This window comes from Pipistrellus hanaki (assembly GCF_964339955.1).
Source record: "Pipistrellus hanaki genome assembly, chromosome: 3".
In the NCBI taxonomy this organism is placed as follows: domain Eukaryota; kingdom Metazoa; phylum Chordata; class Mammalia; order Chiroptera; family Vespertilionidae; genus Pipistrellus; species Pipistrellus hanaki.
The window spans coordinates 96581368-96600051 of NC_140505.1; the positions used below are offsets into that span (position 1 = coordinate 96581368).

Consider the following 18684-nt stretch of genomic DNA (forward strand, 5'->3'; position numbering starts at 1 on the left):
TTCTAAAAGTTTAAAGTTCAAATTAAGTTAGGAGAAATTATATGGTTATGATAATAAAATGCATAAAATTTAGAAATTTATTTTTGAGAAAAATAATTCTTGCATTTTCTCTGGAGAAATTAGTAGTTCAAAATATATTTTGGTCTTATGTCTGCTATGTGCAGTATAATTTCAACCTAAGATATAATATTTTATATTGTCTAATTAAAAAAGGATTAATTCTATAGTCTGAACCAAATTTTTTAATATAAGAACGTTTAAATTTAATTAATATCTTTTAGAATAATTACAAAGTGTATATAATATTTGGATTATGTACATTTAATAGTCTTTCCAAGTTAAATTTCAATACTTTAACCAAGAGATAGCCTTGGGACACTTAAAAAACCCTGGAATGATTCAAAGATTTACTCTCTTCTTTTTAAAAAATATATATTTTATTGATTTTTTTTTTTTTACAGAGAGGAAGAGAGAGGGATAGAGAGTTAGAAACATCGACAAGAGAAAATCATCAATCAGTTGCCTCTTGCACATCCCCTGCTGGGGATGTGCCTACAACCAAGGTACATGCCCTTGACCGGAATTGAACCCGGGACCCTTCAGTCCGCAGGCTGATGCTCTATCCACTGAGCCAAACCAATTTTGGCAGGATTTACTCTCTTCTTAAAAGAAATATTTTTAAACCAAATTAGGCTCATGGGAGATGATAAAGATGCTTTGCCATACTAGCAGTCATCAGCTGTGTGTCAGTGCAGGTTGCCCTGAACAAAGCCAAAGAAGGTCAGACCTGCATTGTCATTGCCTACCATTTGTCCACCATTCATAATGTGAATATCATTGCTGTCATGTCACAGGGGACAGTGATTGGGAAGACTCAAAGAACTGATGGCCCAGAAAGGAGCTTACTGAAAACTAGTTCCTTTGATGCCTGGCAGCAATTTCAAAAGAACACGAAAGAACCCAAACCTTTTCATTGAATTTAAAAATCTTAAAAGGACCAGAGTTCTGTGAATGGCATACACCTTTCTAAATTTATTATTAAAATAAAAAAGGGGAATATTCTGGAAGCAAAGTCCAACAAGTTGTTAGCATAATAAATGCAAGAGGTCTTTCAGAAGGCTGATGGCCCTTGGGCTTTAGCAATGGCTAAAAGCTATGCACTGGTTGTTCTGTCAAGACAATGGTGGCTGAAGGCAATCTCCTAACCTCATAATCTTTTACTGTTTACCAAATCTTACCTTTGACATGTCTATTTGGTTTGCTAAAAGGCAAATGTATATGCTAGTAAATAAAAAGTGATGGGTCCAGACATTCGGAGAGCCATTCCACTACAGAAGGGCCTCTGTCTGGTTCCCCCACTGCCTTCCAAGTTCACATTTCTTGTCTAGTATAACCATTTGCACATGGCCCCTTCTCCAGATTCTGAATCCTTGCTGCAAAAGGTTGTGGCATATCACCTTTATGCTTTTAATTTCTTTTTCTGTTTCTCTTCTGTTTGGTTTTGCTGAGCCTGTGACAAGTTTTCTTCAAATCTTCTTCTCTGAAATATAAAAGAATTAAGAAAATATATAACAACTAGTAGCTCTGCGCATGAATTTGTGCACCACTAGCTCTCTGCAGGGCCTGGCCACTCCACACCCACTGCCCAGAGGCTCTCCACTGCCCACAGGCCCATCCATGGCCTGGCATGGCCAGAGGCCCACCCTTGGCTGGGTGCGGAACACTTGCCTCTTTGCCATGGCAACAAAGCAAGCATTCCACCAGGCTGCTCACACTGCCCATTCTCAGTGATTAAGTCCCCCCCTCCCCCCAACTGGGGGACTCCAGCGGGACTGAGAGGAATGGGTGCAGCCATCTTGTGGCTATGGGTGCCACCATATTAATGGTTAATTTGCATATTACCCTTTTATTAGTTAGGATTATTTGTATAACATAAGCAAACTAAAATATTACTTTTAATGTGAAGGTTTACAAAGCATTAGCACAATGCATACAAAATGCCCCTGGCTAGATGGCTGTTCTTTAGTACAGCCACACCCTCTGCTCTATTGTTTAGGGCTGTATATTCACAAAGAGTCAGATGAGTTTATTTCCAAGTCTCTTTATACTAGCACAATTGTTGCTATAATTATATAGTTTGAGTAAATGATATGTGAACATGACCTTAAACATGGAATATGAGTACAGGAAAGAAAGTTTCTATAAAAAATTAAATTGAAGTAAATTACTCAGTAAAGATGAGTTGCATGTTAGGGTTTGGCCAGTGATGTGGGCTGTGAAAGAATTCATAACTAAGAGAAGAGATGCAGTGAGGAAATTTATTTTACTTTCCAAGTGTATTGCTAGTCAATACAGGGTGGGGAAAAAGAGTGGCTTGCACTTTTAAAGAGCAAGCTGTTGCTGTTGCTAAGTGACAAGGAATGGAGGGGTATTATGTTAAAGTTGAGCATATACCTGGAGGCAGTAGTGGGGGCTGTCTGCAAAAGTTATAGTTTGTTTGCTTTCCAGGATACAGTCCAGCAGATGTAATTAGGATGACTTATCAATATTTTTCACAAGCCTGTAAAACAACTTAGAACAAAAGTTATGAAGAGTTCAAAAAAGGTGTGTCTAAAAGAGGGGGAAGGGACTTTCTACTAACTAGAGAATCTTTGATGTAAATTATCCCAGAGTTGTTAAAACAGCAGGGAGAAGGGGGATGCAAAAATGCAATCTTGAGAGTATAGTCTTATCTCAATCCTGCTGTTTGAATACAGGAGCCAGCAAATTCAAGGTTTGATTACCAGGTGCTTCTAATAAATTGTGGAAGGCCATAGCAAAGAAAAGTAGAAGCCATTTTCTGTCCATATAGTACTAGACAGTTGTGGTCAGCTGTTAAATTAGGGGTGGTCAGCATAACTATAGTTTGGTTTAAAATAATAAAAACCACAGTTCTGCACTCTCATTGTTTTGAAGATTTCTTTGGGTTCTCTCTTCAATTTACATTAACAGAAACTAGACATTCTTATTTTTTAAAGACTGAATTTATTTTTTTTTAATCCTCACACGAGATATTTTTCCATTGATTTTTAGAGAAAGGGAAAGACGGAGAGAGATATCAATGTGAGAGAAACACATCTTTGCAGGGAGGAGCCTGCAATGGAAGTACATGACCTTGGCCAGGATAGAAATAAGGACCCTTCTGTCCACAGGCCAACACTTTATCCACTGAACTAACCCACTAGGATAAAACTAGACATTCTTGACATGCATCACTGGTGTGGCTTATGCACAAAAAAGGATAACACTCCATTAAAGGTTTTATGAAACATTTCATTAATCCCTGCTGATCACATTGATAAACTGGCGTATTGTGTTGAGTTTAGGGGAGATGTCTGGGTAGGAAATACAAATTTGGGTATGGGTGGGAAAGCATGCCATCTAGCAGCTATAAGGACATTTGATGAACTGTACAAAATGGAAGGTTTTTATGGCTCTAAAGAGGGTGGGACTAAGAAGTTAATTATGTGTATTATGGATTATTTTAGCAAAGGGACATTAGGTCTTATGGAACAGATAACCTAGCACTGACAAGGGAATTTTAGACTCATTGGTTTAAAATTCCACTCCTGTGAAAGGCTGAAAGTGCAATCAGGTTAGATACTGAGTCTCAGTGGGGCTTAGCATAGTGACCATTTCGGGTCTATTGTTTCTGTTTAACAACCAGTAGCCTTGGACAAGTAGCCTAGTTCATCCAATCCAGCAAATTCTATACACTTTATTTTCTGTGTCATAATATGGGAAAGATTGGGAAACTCTGAGGTCTAAAGCTATCTCCCCCTAACTACAATATATATAAAAAATTTTGTTTCAATGACAGTGAAAAGAGTGCTTTCCCACCCATACCCAGACATCTCCCCTAAACTCTAAACACAATACATATTCGACATATCCATTTGGATAGCTAGAAGGCATCTCACACTTAAAATGTCTAAAACTGAACACTTATTAACCTCCCACAATACATCTTGGCAACTCCATCTTTTCCTTTCATAGCCATTTTTTAATACCTATCTAGCAAATCCCGTCAGTTCTGGCTTTAACTACTTCTCACCACCTTACCCCCTGTATTCCTTAAATAGTAAGACTAATTTAAAGTCAGAACTATTCCATGATCCAGGAGCTGCATAATGAATATTATGCTAGCAGGCATGAAAACATTAATCTCATTGTACATCTCTATCAAAGCTCTTGAGTGATCAGGTTCCTTGTCCTGATATAATATTTTTTAAGAAGTCTTTTTTTCCTCCTGAGATCTCAATAGTCTGCTTAAAATATTCAGTAAGCCATATTGTAAACAATGTGTTGTTATCCAGGCTTTTAAAAAATAGAGAGAGAGCACAGGCAGAGAAGATTTTGTACAATTCCTAGGGGCCCTAAGATGGTCAGAATGGATGCACTGAATTCCATTTAAGTCACCAGTTGCATTAGCCCCTGGCAGGAGAGTTAGCCTGCACTTTGAGCTTTGAAAACAAACGTTGATTTCATCTCTTTAACTATCAATGTACTAGATGGCATCTTCTCATAATATAAGGAAATCTGCTGGAACTGTAACCACCTTCATTAATTATTTTAGCTACATTGAAACTCTGTTGTTGAGTGTAACCACCTTCCTTAATTATCTTCATTACTAGAGGCATGGTGCACGAAATTCATGCACGGGGGGAGGGGGGCTGTCCCTCAGCCCAGCCTGCACCATCTTCAATCTGGGACATCCCTCTCACAATCCAGGACTGTTGGCTCCCAACTGCTCGCCTGCCTGTCTTCCTGATTGCACCTAACCGCTTCTGCCTGCCAGCCTGATCACCCCCTAACCACTCCTCTGACAGCCTGATTGATGTCTAACTGCTCCCCTGCCAGACCAATTGCCCCTAACTGCCCTCCTCTGCCAGCCTGATCACCCTTAATTGCCCTCCCCTGCAGGCTTGATTGTCTCCAATTGCCCTCTCCTGCTGGCCTGATCACCCACAACTACCCTCCCTTGCAGCCCTGGTCCCTCCCAACTGCCCTTCCCTGCTGGCCATCTTGTGTCCACATTGGGGCAGGATCTTTGACCACATGGGGGCAGCCATCTTGTGTGTTGGAGTGATGATCAATCTGCATATTACTCTTTTATTAGATAGGATAGAGGCCTGGTGCATGGGTGGGGCCAGCTGATTTGCCCTGAAGGGTGTCCCAGATCAGGGTGGGGGGTTCCCTTGGAGGGTAGGGTGGCCTGGGTGAGGGGCCTGTGGTGGTTTGCAGGCCAGCCACACCCCCAGGTGACTCAAGCTGAGGCCCTGGTATGTGGGATTTATTTATCTTCTATAATTGAAACTTTGTAGCCTTGAGTGAAGGCCTGGGTCAGCCAGGGAGTGTGGAAAGTTTGGCTTCCTTTATCTCTGTGGCCACAGACATCTTGATTGGGTTAATTTACATACTTGCTCCTGATTGGCTGGTGGGCATGACTGGTAGATATAGCAGAGTGATTATTAATTTGCATATTACTCTTTTATTGGATAGGCTATCTTCTGGGCAACTAGCTGCAGCTCCTACATATGTACTTGCTGCTTCATCTTGAACTTTTCTGTTATGGAGACTGTGTTAGCAACCTCATGAACCAATCTCTGGTGGCTTCAAGCTTTTCTTGTGCAGCTTCTTCACCTCTCTCAATCTTTGCAGAATTTAAGTCTTAGGGTTTTGTCTGAAGAGAATGGTGTGATAGTTTCTTTCCATACCACTAAAACTTTCACCGAATCAGCAATAAGGCCTTTTTGCTTTATCATTCATGTGTACACTGGAGTAGCACTTTTTAATTTCCTTCAAGAACTTTTCATTTGCATTTACAACTTAGCTGTTTGGTGTGAAAGGCTTACCTTTCAGACTATCTTGGCTTTCAACATGCATTCCTCACAAAGCTTAACAATTTATATCTTTTGATGAAAAGTTAGAGATACCCAACTCTTCCTTTAACTTGAAGACATACAGGCCATTACAGGGTTATCAATTGGCCTAATTTCAATACTGTTGAAGGCCTAAAGAAAGGAAGACAGACAGAGGAATGGTTGGTTGATGGAGCAGCCAGAACACACATATTTTATCAGTTGTTTGTGTTCCTATATGGGTGTGATTTGTGGTGGCCCCAAACAATAACAATATTAACACTGGAGATAACTGATAACAGATCATCATAACAAAAATAATGAAAAAATTTGAAGTACTGCAGGATTTACTAAAATATGACACAGAAATATCAGGTCAGCAAATGCTGCTGGGAAAAAGGCACTGGTATATTTATTCAATGCAGGGTTTCTACAAACTTTTAATTTGTAAAAACAAACAAACAAACAAACAAAAACCCCACAGTATCTGCAGAGACCCATAAAGCAAACCACAATAAAACAAGGTTTATGCCTTTATTTATACAAATTAATAACAGAAAAGTTACATGAGCACATATAACATGTAATTTGGACCTCACCAAGCTAGGTATATCCAAAAAGGCTTCCTTGAAGAGCTCAAAATTGAAGAATGAGTATGGAGGGGATGTGTGCACACAATTTCCCAGCAGGAGAAAACAGATAGCACACTCAAGGAATGAGAAGCGCCCATTAGGGCTGGAACACAGAAAATAAGAACAGTAATAAACATGAGGTTGAATCAAAACAAGTTATCACCAACCAGGGCCTTAAATATCATGTTATGGTTTTTGGTCTTTATCCTGACAGCAATGGGAAGCTTATGGAAGGTTTTATGTATGATTACAAAGATTATTCAGGCATGATGGATCTAATAAGGGCTTCTAAGGTGCTGATAATGTTCTATTTCTTGGCCAGGGTTCTGGTTACATAGGTATGTTCACATTGTGAAAATCTGTGTGCTCTTTAAGCACTTTCCTATGTGTATTTTATACTCAGTCTTGTTAGAATGTGGAGATAAAGGGCTAGAACAGAGCCAGTATTGATGTGGGAACCCAAGTCTCATTAAAAGGTAATTTAAACTAGAAAGATGGCAGTCAAAAAGAGAGATCAACTCAAAAGATATTTAAGTAGAAAAATCAACAGACCACAGTTGATGGATTAAATATGAAGGGGGAAAGGAGACATTAAAGATGACACACAAGATTCCGGCTTGCAGAAATAGATGGATGGGAGAGACTGAAAATGGTGGCAGAGTAAGTGCATGCTCCACAGACAGGATCCCAGGACCAAACTGGAACAACTAAAACACAGAAAAACTTCCTCAATAATCAGTGGAAGACTCGCTAGAGAGAACCCTGATAACCAAGAACAGAAAGTGGCGGCCACATAGAGACTGGTAGGAGGAGCGGAAGGGTGAAAAAGCTGGCCAGGCTCCCATAGACAACAACTGAAATTCTGGAGAGATATCTCAGCTGTGGGGGGTTGCCACTGAGAACTCTGAGGTCTAATCCCCAAGCTGGCACCCCAGCAGAGAGCACCAGAACTAAGAAGGGTACCTACACAACATCTGGCTGTGAAAAGCAGCAAGGCTGCTGTCTAACAGAGATGGCTGGAAATGCAGACACCCACTTAAAAGGCCAAAGCACAGAGTCTCCTGTGACGCCACTCACTTCCCTAACTTTGTGCTTTGGCAGAGGGAGGGCAGAGTGGACTGGAGCTATGCACAAGCTAGGACAGGGGGCTCTAGGGTTAGAACTCAGAGGCAGACACCCAGGTCTCCTATGCTGAGACATTCCTTCTGGTGTGGAGGTCATCTTTCTCATGCAGGCAATTGCTATCTAGGCGGTTTTGCAGGCGGGGAGGGAGACGAAGAGGAGGCGGGAGAGAAAGCTGAACAATCCTATTGGAAAACACTTTGCCACATGGTGCTGAGTATCTGAGGATAACAATTAGCTTCCATGCAGAAGCAGTTGCACCACCCTGTTGAAAACCTCTAACCATACCTGTGGATGATTGCCTGAGGATAATTCAAGACAAAATCCTCAGTCTCTAGGCAGATGCAGTCTCTGGATGCTTTGACTCTGCCTGATGTAGTAAATCAGTAACAGCGCTTGGTACTGACCTCACTACAGATAAAGAGGTAGAACAGATCTATCTAGTACATAGTCACAAACCCAAACAGGCAGCCAAAATGAAGAGACAAAGACACAATCCCCAAATAAAGAACAAAAGAATTCTCCAAAAGAAGAGATAAATGAAATTAAGAAATTTATCTGATATAGAGTTAAGAATAATGATGGTTTGAAATTGGGTCTCAAAAGAAATGTTGGCCCAGAAAGAAACTCACTACAGACTGATTCATATGCCTTTCAGCATAACGATTATAGCTTGCCTGATTTTTTGTTCTTATATTTCCAGTAGGACATGATCTCACTCATCTGGGGGAAATGGTGAACAACATAGACTGATGAACAAGAACAGACCCAGAGATAAGGAACCATGGGTCAGACTGTTGGACCTCAAAGGGAGGGTGGGGATAAAAGGGAGAGATCAACCAAAGGACTTACGTGCATACATATGAGCCTAACCAGTGGTCACAGACAATAGGGGGGTAGGGGCGTGAGTGCGGAGGGGTAGGGGATTGGAATGGGAAGTTCAGGACAAATATGTGATACCTTAACCAATAAAGAAATTTAAAAAAAGAATAATGATGGTAAAGATGCTCAACTTTATGAAGAGATGTAGTAACTATGAAAACAGAAATAAAGAATGACAGCACAAATGAAGAACACACTGGAAGAAATACACAGTAGATTAGGGGAAACTGAGGATTGAATCAATGAATTAGAACACAGGGTTGAAAAAAATCACTCAATCAGAGAACCAAAAAGAAAAACACAACTAAAAAATTAGGAAGACAGTTTCATGTGGGAAAACATGAAACATACCAATATTAGCATACCAGGTGTGCCAGAAGAGGCAGAAAGGGACAGAGAAGGTGTTTGAAAAATAATGACAGAAATATTCCCTAACCTGGTAAAGGAAAAAGTCGCACAGAGAACCCAAATAAGAAAAGCCCAAACACACCATGCCCAGACACATCATAATTAAAATGCCAAAAAATTAAAGACAAAGAGAGAATCTTAAAGGCAGCAAGAGAAAAGCAAACTTACTTGCAAACGAGTTTCCATAAGGTTGATACCTGATTTCTCATCAGAAACTCTACAGGCCAGAAGGGGATGGCATGAAGTACTCAAGGTAATAGAAAGCAAGGATCTGAAACCAAGATTACTACATCCAGCAAGGCTATCATTCAAAATAGATGGTCAAATAAAGAGCTTCCCAGACAAAAAAAGGCTAACGGAGTTCATCAACACCAAGCCACCATTATAAGAAACACTAAAGGGACTGCTATATGAGAAGAAACACAGAGAGAAACCTAGGCATACAGATTTAAAATGGCAATACATAAGTACCTATCAATAATAACCTTAAATGTAAATGGGTTAAATCAGGGGTCTTCAAACTACGGCCCGCGGGCCACATGCGGCCCGCAGAGGAGTCTGATCTGGCCCGCCAGGTTTTTTGGGCAGTGAGCGCAGCCGAGGTGTTACAGTAGGAATTAGTAGTTCATATAGTCCGGCCCTCCAGCTCTCTGAGGGACCGTGATCTGGCCCCCACTTTAAAAAGTTTGAGGACCCCTGATTAGCGCATGGAAAGATAAGACATCCCCTGAAAATAAGACCTAGCGCAACTTTGGGAGAAAAAATTAATGTAAGACACTGTCTTATTTTCGAGGAAACAGGGTATACGCTGTTCTACAAGAGACCCACCTCAGAACAAAACACTCACACAGGATGAAAGTGAAGGTCTGGGAAAAATTTTTCCATGCAAATGGAAAAGAAAAAAAAAGCTGGAGTAGCAATAGTCTTATCTGACAAAACAGACTTCAAAATGAAGGCCATCACAAGAGACAACAAAGGTCACTACATAATACTAACGGATTGAATCAACAAAGAGGATATAACTCTGGTAAACATATATGCATCCAATATAGCAGCACCTAAATACACACACACACACACACACACACACACACACACACACACACACTTCTATAGGACTTTAAGGGAGAGATCGTCATAGTAGGGGACTTAAACACCTTCTGACTTCAATGGATAGATCTTCCAGACAAAAATTTAACAAGGAAACAGTGACTCTAAAAGACATACTAGATTAGATGGTTTTAATTGATGTTTATAGAACATTTTACCCCAAAGCAACAGAATATACATTCTTTTCAAGTGCACATGGATCATTCACAGATAGACCACATGTTAGGACACAAAACAAGTCTCTACAAGTTCAAGAAGATTGAAATGATATTAAGCATCTGCACAGTGGAATGAAATGAGAAATAAACTACAGTAAAAACATCCCAAAACATTCAAACACACAGAGACTAAATAAACAATGAATGGGCTTCATAAAGAAATAGAAAAAGAAATAGAAAACTTCCTGGAAACAAATAAAAATGATCATATAACACCCCAAAGTCTGGGACACAGAAAAAGCAGTCCTGAAAGGGAAGTTCATAGCACTACCGAGGACCACCTCAAAAATAAAAACAGTTAATAATACACCATGTAACCCTACAACTTAAATAACTAGAAAGGGAACAATAACAAAGCCCAGCCGAAACTGGTTTGGCTCAGTGGATAGAGCATCGGCCTGCGGACTAAAGTGTCCAGGGTTCAATTCAGGTCAAGGGCATGTATTATACCTTGGTTGTGGGCACATCCCCAGTAGGGGGTGTGCAAGAGGCAGCTGATCGATGATTCTCTCTCATCATGTTTCTAACTCTCTATCCCTCTCTCTTCCTTTCTGTAAAAAAAATGAATAAAATATATTTTAAAAAATAAATAAAAATAACAATAACAAAGCCCGAGTAAGTAGAAGGAAGAAAATAATAAAGATTAGAGCAGAAATGACATAGAGACTAAAAAAACAAAACAAACACTCCCCCCCCACACAAATTCAATGAAACCAAAAGTTGATTCTTTAAAAGGATAAACAAGATGGATGAACTGTTAAACTCATCAGAAACAAAGAGAGAGGACCCAAGTAAATAAAATCAGAAATGAAAGCTGTGGTAACAACTGACAACAGAAATACAAAGGATTGTGAGAAAATACTATAAACGACTACATGCCAACAATGTGGATGAAATGGAAAAATTCCTAGAAAAATACAATTTCCCAAAACTGAATCAGGAAGAATCAGGAAACCTGAATAGGCCAAAAACAACCGACTAAATAGAAGCAGTAATCAAAAAACTCCCAGCAAACAAAAGTCTGGGTCCAGATGGCTTAACAGGGAAATTTTACCAAACATTCAAGGAACTAATACCTATATTCCTCAAACTACTCCAAAAAAAACCAAGATTATATAACACTTCCAAGTTCTTTTTATGAGTCCAGCATTACCTTAAATCTAAAACCAGATCAAGTTACTACAAAGAGAATTACAGGACAATATCCCTGATGAACATAGATGCTAATATGTTCAATGAAATTTTAGCAAATCGGATCCAGCAATATATTTAAAAGATATACACCATGACCAAGTGGGATTTTGTAGGGAGCGGTTATAGGGTAAGCCTCGGACTGACCTGCTGGCAAAGTTGCAAACAAGTCCCAGCTTACAGGGCACAGCCCTCTTAGCATAATTAAGCTTGATCTTGTGACTGCTCCCTAGATCTTTCCTGGTTAGCTGATGGGCTGTGGGAGATGCAGCAAGTGCTGCCAAAACAAGTGAAACTTACAAGAACATTGTAAATTACCTTGTTTTACCCCTGACTATAAATAAAGCATTAGCTTTGCAGTCTGGATCTGTTCTGTGGCCTCAGCCAGGCACAGAAGATCCACCTAGACACAGTTTATTCTCTTGTCTGTCTCTTTCTTCATCCTTCACCAGCCCTCCCTCAGGCTCACAGAACCCTTGGCTGTGCTTGCGTGGCCCAGGATTTATTCCAGGGATGCAAGACTGGTACAATATTCACAAATCGATAAACGGGATACATCACACAAACAAACTGAAACAGAAATCACATGATCATATCAACAGATAGAAAGAAAGCATTCAACAAAATCCAATACTAATTTCTGACAAAACTCTCAGCAAAGTGGGAATAGAATGAGCATATCAACATGATGAAGGCTATATATGACAAACATACAGTGAACATCATACTCAATGGGCAAAAATTAAAATCATTTCCCCTGAGAACAGCAACAAGACAAGGATGTCCACTTTCATCACTTATTCAACACTAGTGCCCGTGCACAGATTCACGCACATTGAAAGGAAATTACCATATTTTTCGGACCATAAGACGCACTTTTTTCCCCCCAGAAGTGGGGGGAAAAAGTCCCTGCGTCTTATGGTCCAAATATAGCCTACACATATACTGTAAAAAAAAAGTTTTTTTACTTGCCTGGCTCTGTGTGGTCTCTGTGTGCTTGCCCGGCTCTAAAATGGTTCTAAATGCTGCTGTTTACTTTACATGTGTTTATGACTGTGATGTTGGGTTTTAATGCACATAAAATATTTTAGGACACTATTTGTTTCAGAATCTTTTTTTCTTCATTTCCCTTCTCTAAAAACTGGTGCGTCTTATGGTCCAGTGCGTCTTATGGTCCGAAAAATACGGTAATTAGAAGGTGGAAGGTGAGGTGGGACTGGGCAAGATGGGCTAGATATGCCCTGAAGCCAACCTCCCGTGGTCCCTTCCTAACCAGCCACACCTGGGGCGGTGCTGTGGATCAAAGAGCGTATGCAAAGTGAGCGGGGTCCCTTGGCCTGGTCTGCAGGTAACAGTCCAAAACTGTCTCTCTGACATTCCCCGAGGGGTTCCAGATTGCAAGACAGTGGTTCTTGGGTGACATACCCCAGAATCGGGCTCCCTCCTCTCTAGTTCCAGGATGGGTCACCCAAGAACCACGGCTGCCAAGTCACTGCAGCTTGGTAACTTCTGCATTGAGTGTCTGCCCCCTGGTGGTCACTGCACATCACAGCTACCAGTCGGATGGTACTTAGCCTTTTATATAAATAAATAGTACTGGAAGTCCTAGCTATAGTGATCAGACAAGAAGAAGAAATAAAAGGTATCCAAATTGGGAAGGAGGAAGTAAAACTCTCATTATTCGCAGATGACATATTGTACATAGAAAACTCTAAAGAGTCCACCAAAAAACTACTTGGTTTAATAAATGAATTTGGTAATATAGCAGGATACAAAATCAACACCCAAAACTTGACAGCTATTTCACAGATCTAGAACCAATACTTCAAAAATGCATATGGAACCAAAAAAAACCCTGAATAGCTGCAGCAATATTGAGAAAGAAGAACAAAGTTGGAGGGAATCACAATATCATGCACCAAATTATAATATAAAACCACTGTACTCAAAACAGCCTGGTACTGACACAAGAACAGGCATATAGATCAATTGAACACAACAGAGAATCTAGAAGTTGACCCAAGCCATTACACTCAATTAATATTTGACAAAGGAGGCAAGAGCATACATTGGAGCAGACAGTCTCTTCAATAAATGGTGTTGGGGACATTAGACAGATACACACACACACACACACACACACACACACACAAAAAAAAAAAAAAAAAAAAAAAAAAAAAAAAAAAAAAAGAAAAGAAAGGAAGAAACTAGACCACCAACTTACACCACACACAAAAATACACTCAGATAAAAGACTTAAATGTAAGGTGTAAAACCATAAAAATCCTAAAAGAACCTAATAGGCAGCAAAATCTCAGATATCTTATATAGTAATATTTTAACAGATACATCTCCTAGGGCAAAGGAAATTAAGGAGAAAATAAACAAACAGGACTACATAAAAACAAAAACTTCTGCACAGCAAAAGAAACTATCAACAAAATAAAAAGGGAGCCCACTGCATGGGAGAACATATTTGGCAATGATACATCTGATACAGGGTTAATATCCAAAATATATAAGGAACTCATACAACTTAACCCAAATAAAAAAATGGGCTAAGGACTTAAATAGACATTTTCCGAAAGAAGGCCAAGAGACATATGCAAAAATGCTCAAAGTCATTGGTCATCAGAGAGATGCAAAAATGACAATGAGGTGTCATCTCACACCTGTCAGAATGGCTACTATCAACAAATCAACAAATAACAAGTGCTGGTGAGGATGTGGAGAAAAAGGAATCCTAGTACACTGCTTGTGGAAATGCAGACTGGTGCAGCCATTATGTAAAAACAGTATGGAGCTTGCTCAAAAAATTAAGTATGGAGGAGAAACCAAGATGGTGGCATAAGTAAACACCCAAACTGCAGCCTCACACAACAATTTCAAAAATACAACTAAAAGCCAAAACGGACATCATCCAGAACCATAGGAAAGCTGGCTGACTGAAAATTCTACAACTAGAAGGAAAGAGAAAACCACAAGGAAAATCAGAGGAGCTGTAAAAGCCTAAGGTACGGAGACAAGGTGTGCACGTGGGGAGAGGACAGAGCTGGAGAGGATAGGGCGGCTAAGTGCCTGGCTGGCATTCTCTCGTGGGACAGAAATAAAAGCTCCAGACTGCGCTGACCCCCAGTTCCGAATGCACTGAACCCCAGTTCTGGGTAAGACTCTGGGGACCCAGGCTCATTTGGGGGGAGTCTGGACTGTAAGGTGGAAACTCAGACTGTTGACTGTGCTGCTGGATTGCCCTAGCGGGGAGACAAAAGCTCCAGACTGTGCTGAACTCCAGTTCTGACTGCACTGAACCCCAGTTCCAGGCGAGAATATATGGGAATCCAGATTCTTTGGGGGAGAGACTAGACTGTCTGGCAGTGGGTGAAACTCGAGGGCGCCTTTCTCTCAGAGGTGCTTGCAGCGAGTACCACAGGACACTGAGACCCAGGAACCTCACAGGGTGGGGCTGATGGGAAGCCAAGGCTGTCAGCTCCACCCTGAAAAAACTCCGCCCCATCCAAGCTGAGCACAGAGGCTTTTGCAATTTTGCAAGTCTAGTCAAATAAGGCTGTCTCCTGGTATAGACACAGCTGATCCTCACAGCCAATTGGCCTGGAGGTCAACTCCTCCCACTGATACCAACAACAATCAAGATTTAACTACAACAAGGCTGTACACACAGTCCACAAAGGGGTGCACCAAGATTGTCCACCTAAGGCACATGTGTCAAACACAAGGCCCGCGGGCCAAATCTAGCCCGGCAGGCCTGGCAATGTGGCCCGCACCGCGCTGTCATCACTGCACTCCACTGTCAGTTTATGACATTGTCAGTTTATGACTGTTCAGTAAACCATTCGGCCCTTAGGCTGGATTTTAGATTTTGGCCCCTTCTCTGATTGAGTTCAACACCCCTAACCTAAGGCAACTGGGAAGGCTGAGCCACTGGCCCATATAGGATACCTAGCACACAAAGCTACCTTACCAACTCAGGGAAGCAGCGAAAACACGAAGGCAAAGAAACATATCGAAAACACGGAGGCAAAGAAACATATCACAAACGAAAGAAATGGAGGAAAACAAACAAATGTAGAATTCAAAACCATGGTTATAAGATTTTTCAAGAATTTCCTAGAAAAGGCTGATAAATTTAGCAAGACCCTCGAGGATATGAGAGAGACCCTTGAGGATAAGAGATACCCTTGTGGATATGGAAAAGGACCAACTAGAAATTAACATACACTGACTGAAATAAAAAATATACAGAGACCCAACAGCAAACTAGAGGAACGCAAGAATCAAGTCAAAGATGTGAAATACAAAGAAGCAAAAACACTCAATTGGAAAAGCAAAATGAAAAAAGAATCCAAAAAGTTGAAGATAGTGTAAGAAGCCTCTGGGACAACTTCAAGCGTACCAACATCAGAATTATGGGGGTCCCAGAAGAAGAAGAGAGAGAGCAAGACACTGAAAACCTATTTAAAGAAATAATGACTAAAAACTTGCCCCACGTGGTGAAAGAAATAGACTTACAATTCTAGGAAGTACACAGAACCCCAAACAAAAGGAATCCAAAGAGGACCACACCAAAACACATCATTATTAAAATTCCAAGAGCAAAAGACAAAGAGAGAATATTAAAAGCAGCAAGAGAAATACAGTTAATTACCTACAAGGGAGCACCCATATGATTGTCAGCTGATTTATCAACAGAAACTATGCAGGCCAGATGGGAGTGACAAGAAATAGTCAAAGTGATGAATAGCAAGAACCTACAACTAAGAGTAGTCTACCCAGCCAAGCTGATATCCAGAATTGAAGGGCAGATAAAGAGCTTCACAGATAAGAAAAAGCTAAAGGAGTTCATCAACACCAAGCCAGTATTATACAAAATGCTGAAAGGTATTATTTAAGAAGAGAAAGAAGAAAGAGGTAAAGATAAAAATTATGAACAACAAATACATATCTATCAACAAGTGAATCTAAAAACCAAGTGAATAAAAAATCTGATGAACAGAATAAATTGGTGAATAGAATAGAATCAGGGGCATAGAAAGGGAGTGGACTGACAATTCTCAGGGGGGAAGGGGTGTGGGGAGTTCAGGAAGAGACTGGACAAAAATCGAACTCCTATGAGGACAGTGGAAGGGAGGTAAGGGAAGAGGGTGGGATGGGAACCAGGTGGAGGGGAGCTATGGGGGGAAAAGAGGAACAACTATAATAATTTGAATAAAGATTTATTAAATAATAATAATAAAAAAGAAAAAAAATTAAGTATGGAACTGCCATATGACCTAGTAATCTGATCCTACTTCTAGGGAATATATCCTAAGAGAACCGAAACACCAATCAGAAAGAATGTGTGCACCACTGTGTTCTTAGCAGCTCAATTTATAATAGCTAAGATCTGCAAAACAGCCCAAGTGCTCATCAGTAGATGAGCGGATAAAAAAGTTGTGGGACGTGTATACCATGGAATACTATCCTTACTAATAAAAGCCTAAGTGGTCGTCATGCCGTGATGCACTCATGCTGTCGCAAGATGGCTGGACTTGACACTAAGTGTGTGGCACAAAGCTTGCCTGGGAGTTCCGCCTTCTCCTGGTTGTACTGGCCTGGAGGTCCCCTGGGAGCTTGGCTTGGTGAGGCCTGCCCAGGGGTCTGCTGGCTCCATGTGAAGAAGCCTGCCTGGGGGTGGGGTTGTCCAGTCTCCTTCCAGCTCCATGTGAGTCCAGCCTGGGGGTCCGATGAGACCTGCCTGGGGGTGCCCCCCCTCCCTCCAGCTCTGCCTGCCCCAGGGACTGACAACGCCTGCTTTGGGGTCCCCATCTTTGCATGAGCCCTGCCTGAGGGTCCTGCCTCCGCATGGTGAGGCCTGCCTGGGGGCCCCTAGCTGCATGTGGTGAAGATGTTTGGGAGTCCCCCAGCTCCATAAGGTGAGACTTGCCTAGGGGTCTGATGGGGACTGCCTGGGAGTCCCCTGGCTCCACATGGTGAGAACTGCCTAGTGGTTCTGCCTCCTCCTGGCTTTGGCCTATCTCTTTGGAGCAATCCATCGAGGAGCCCCAGATGGGCAGGTGGGCTCTACCTCTATGGGGTGATTGATCATGGGGCTCTTGCATTGTGACAGGGCACAGGCCAGGCTGCCCCCCCCCCCCCCCCACCACCAAGTGCATGAATTTCGTGCATTGGGACTCTAGTCCTATATAATAAAAGCCTAATATGCTAAGTGTCTGATCAACCATTCAACCAATCAAAGCTTAATATACTGATAAACTAAGGCTGTTCAACTGCTCCCTTTGACATGCACTGACCACCAGGTGGTAGACAGTTGACCAGTCACTATGATGTAAGATGCTCTGACCAATAGGTTAGCTTGCTGCTGGGGTCCGGCCGATAGGACTGAGCAAGACAGGATGGACATGCCCTGGAGCCCTCCCATGGTCCCTCTACAGCCCCAATCATGCACTGTTGGGTTCCCCTGGCCTGGCCTGTGCCTTCTTGCAATCCAGGACCTCTCCGGGGATGTTCGAGAGCTAGTTTCAGACCAATCCTGCAAGCCAGGCCGAATTCGTGCACCAGGCCTCTAATGCAGGTATAAAAAGAACTTTTACTCCTCCAGACAACACAGAGGGACCTGGAGAACATCATGCTAATTAAGTCAGTTAAAGTTAGGTATCACATGATTTCACTCATATGGAATCTAATTAATAAAGCTGATGAGTGGAGTGGATCCATACAAATGGAAGCGTGGAACAGAGAATGGAATCTTGGAGGGAAGGCGGGGGAGGGAGGGAGGTAATCATATATGCATAAACCCATGGACACAGACAGTGTAGTGGTGAGGGCCTGGTGTGGAGGTGCACTGGGGGAAAAAGTGGACATATTACTTTCAACAGTAAAGATTTAAAAAAATAAATAAATGAATGAATGGTAGATCCACTTGCTGTGCAAGAAAATCCTGAAAATCCAGGAATCAGATGATCACAGTTCAATTTTTCAGGCTTGAAAGTGAAAATGTCAGGTAGTAGTCAATTAAATTAATGAGTATAAAAATTCTTCAGCTGGTATTTAATGAGTTCCTACAGTATATATTTTAACTTATTTTTTAAAAACTTTTTCAATTACAGTTTATATTCAGTATTTTGTTAGTATCAATAATACAACATAGTTGTTAGATAATCACATACTTTACAGTGTTCCCTTTTGGTATTTTCAGTATCAAGT

General features: G+C 41.2%; 1 long non-coding RNA gene across 1 annotated transcript; it reads right to left on the bottom strand.

The window, feature by feature from the left end:
* Nucleotides 1-396: 396 nt before the first annotated feature.
* LOC311619934 lies at nucleotides 397-12306 on the bottom strand. The gene is made up of 3 exons (XR_014794607.1): nucleotides 5895-12306; nucleotides 2455-2571; nucleotides 397-1540 (listed from the first exon to the last, which is right to left on the bottom strand). It is a non-coding gene; the product is annotated as an uncharacterized lncRNA (long non-coding RNA).
* Between the last annotated feature and the right edge of the window lie 6378 nt (nucleotides 12307-18684).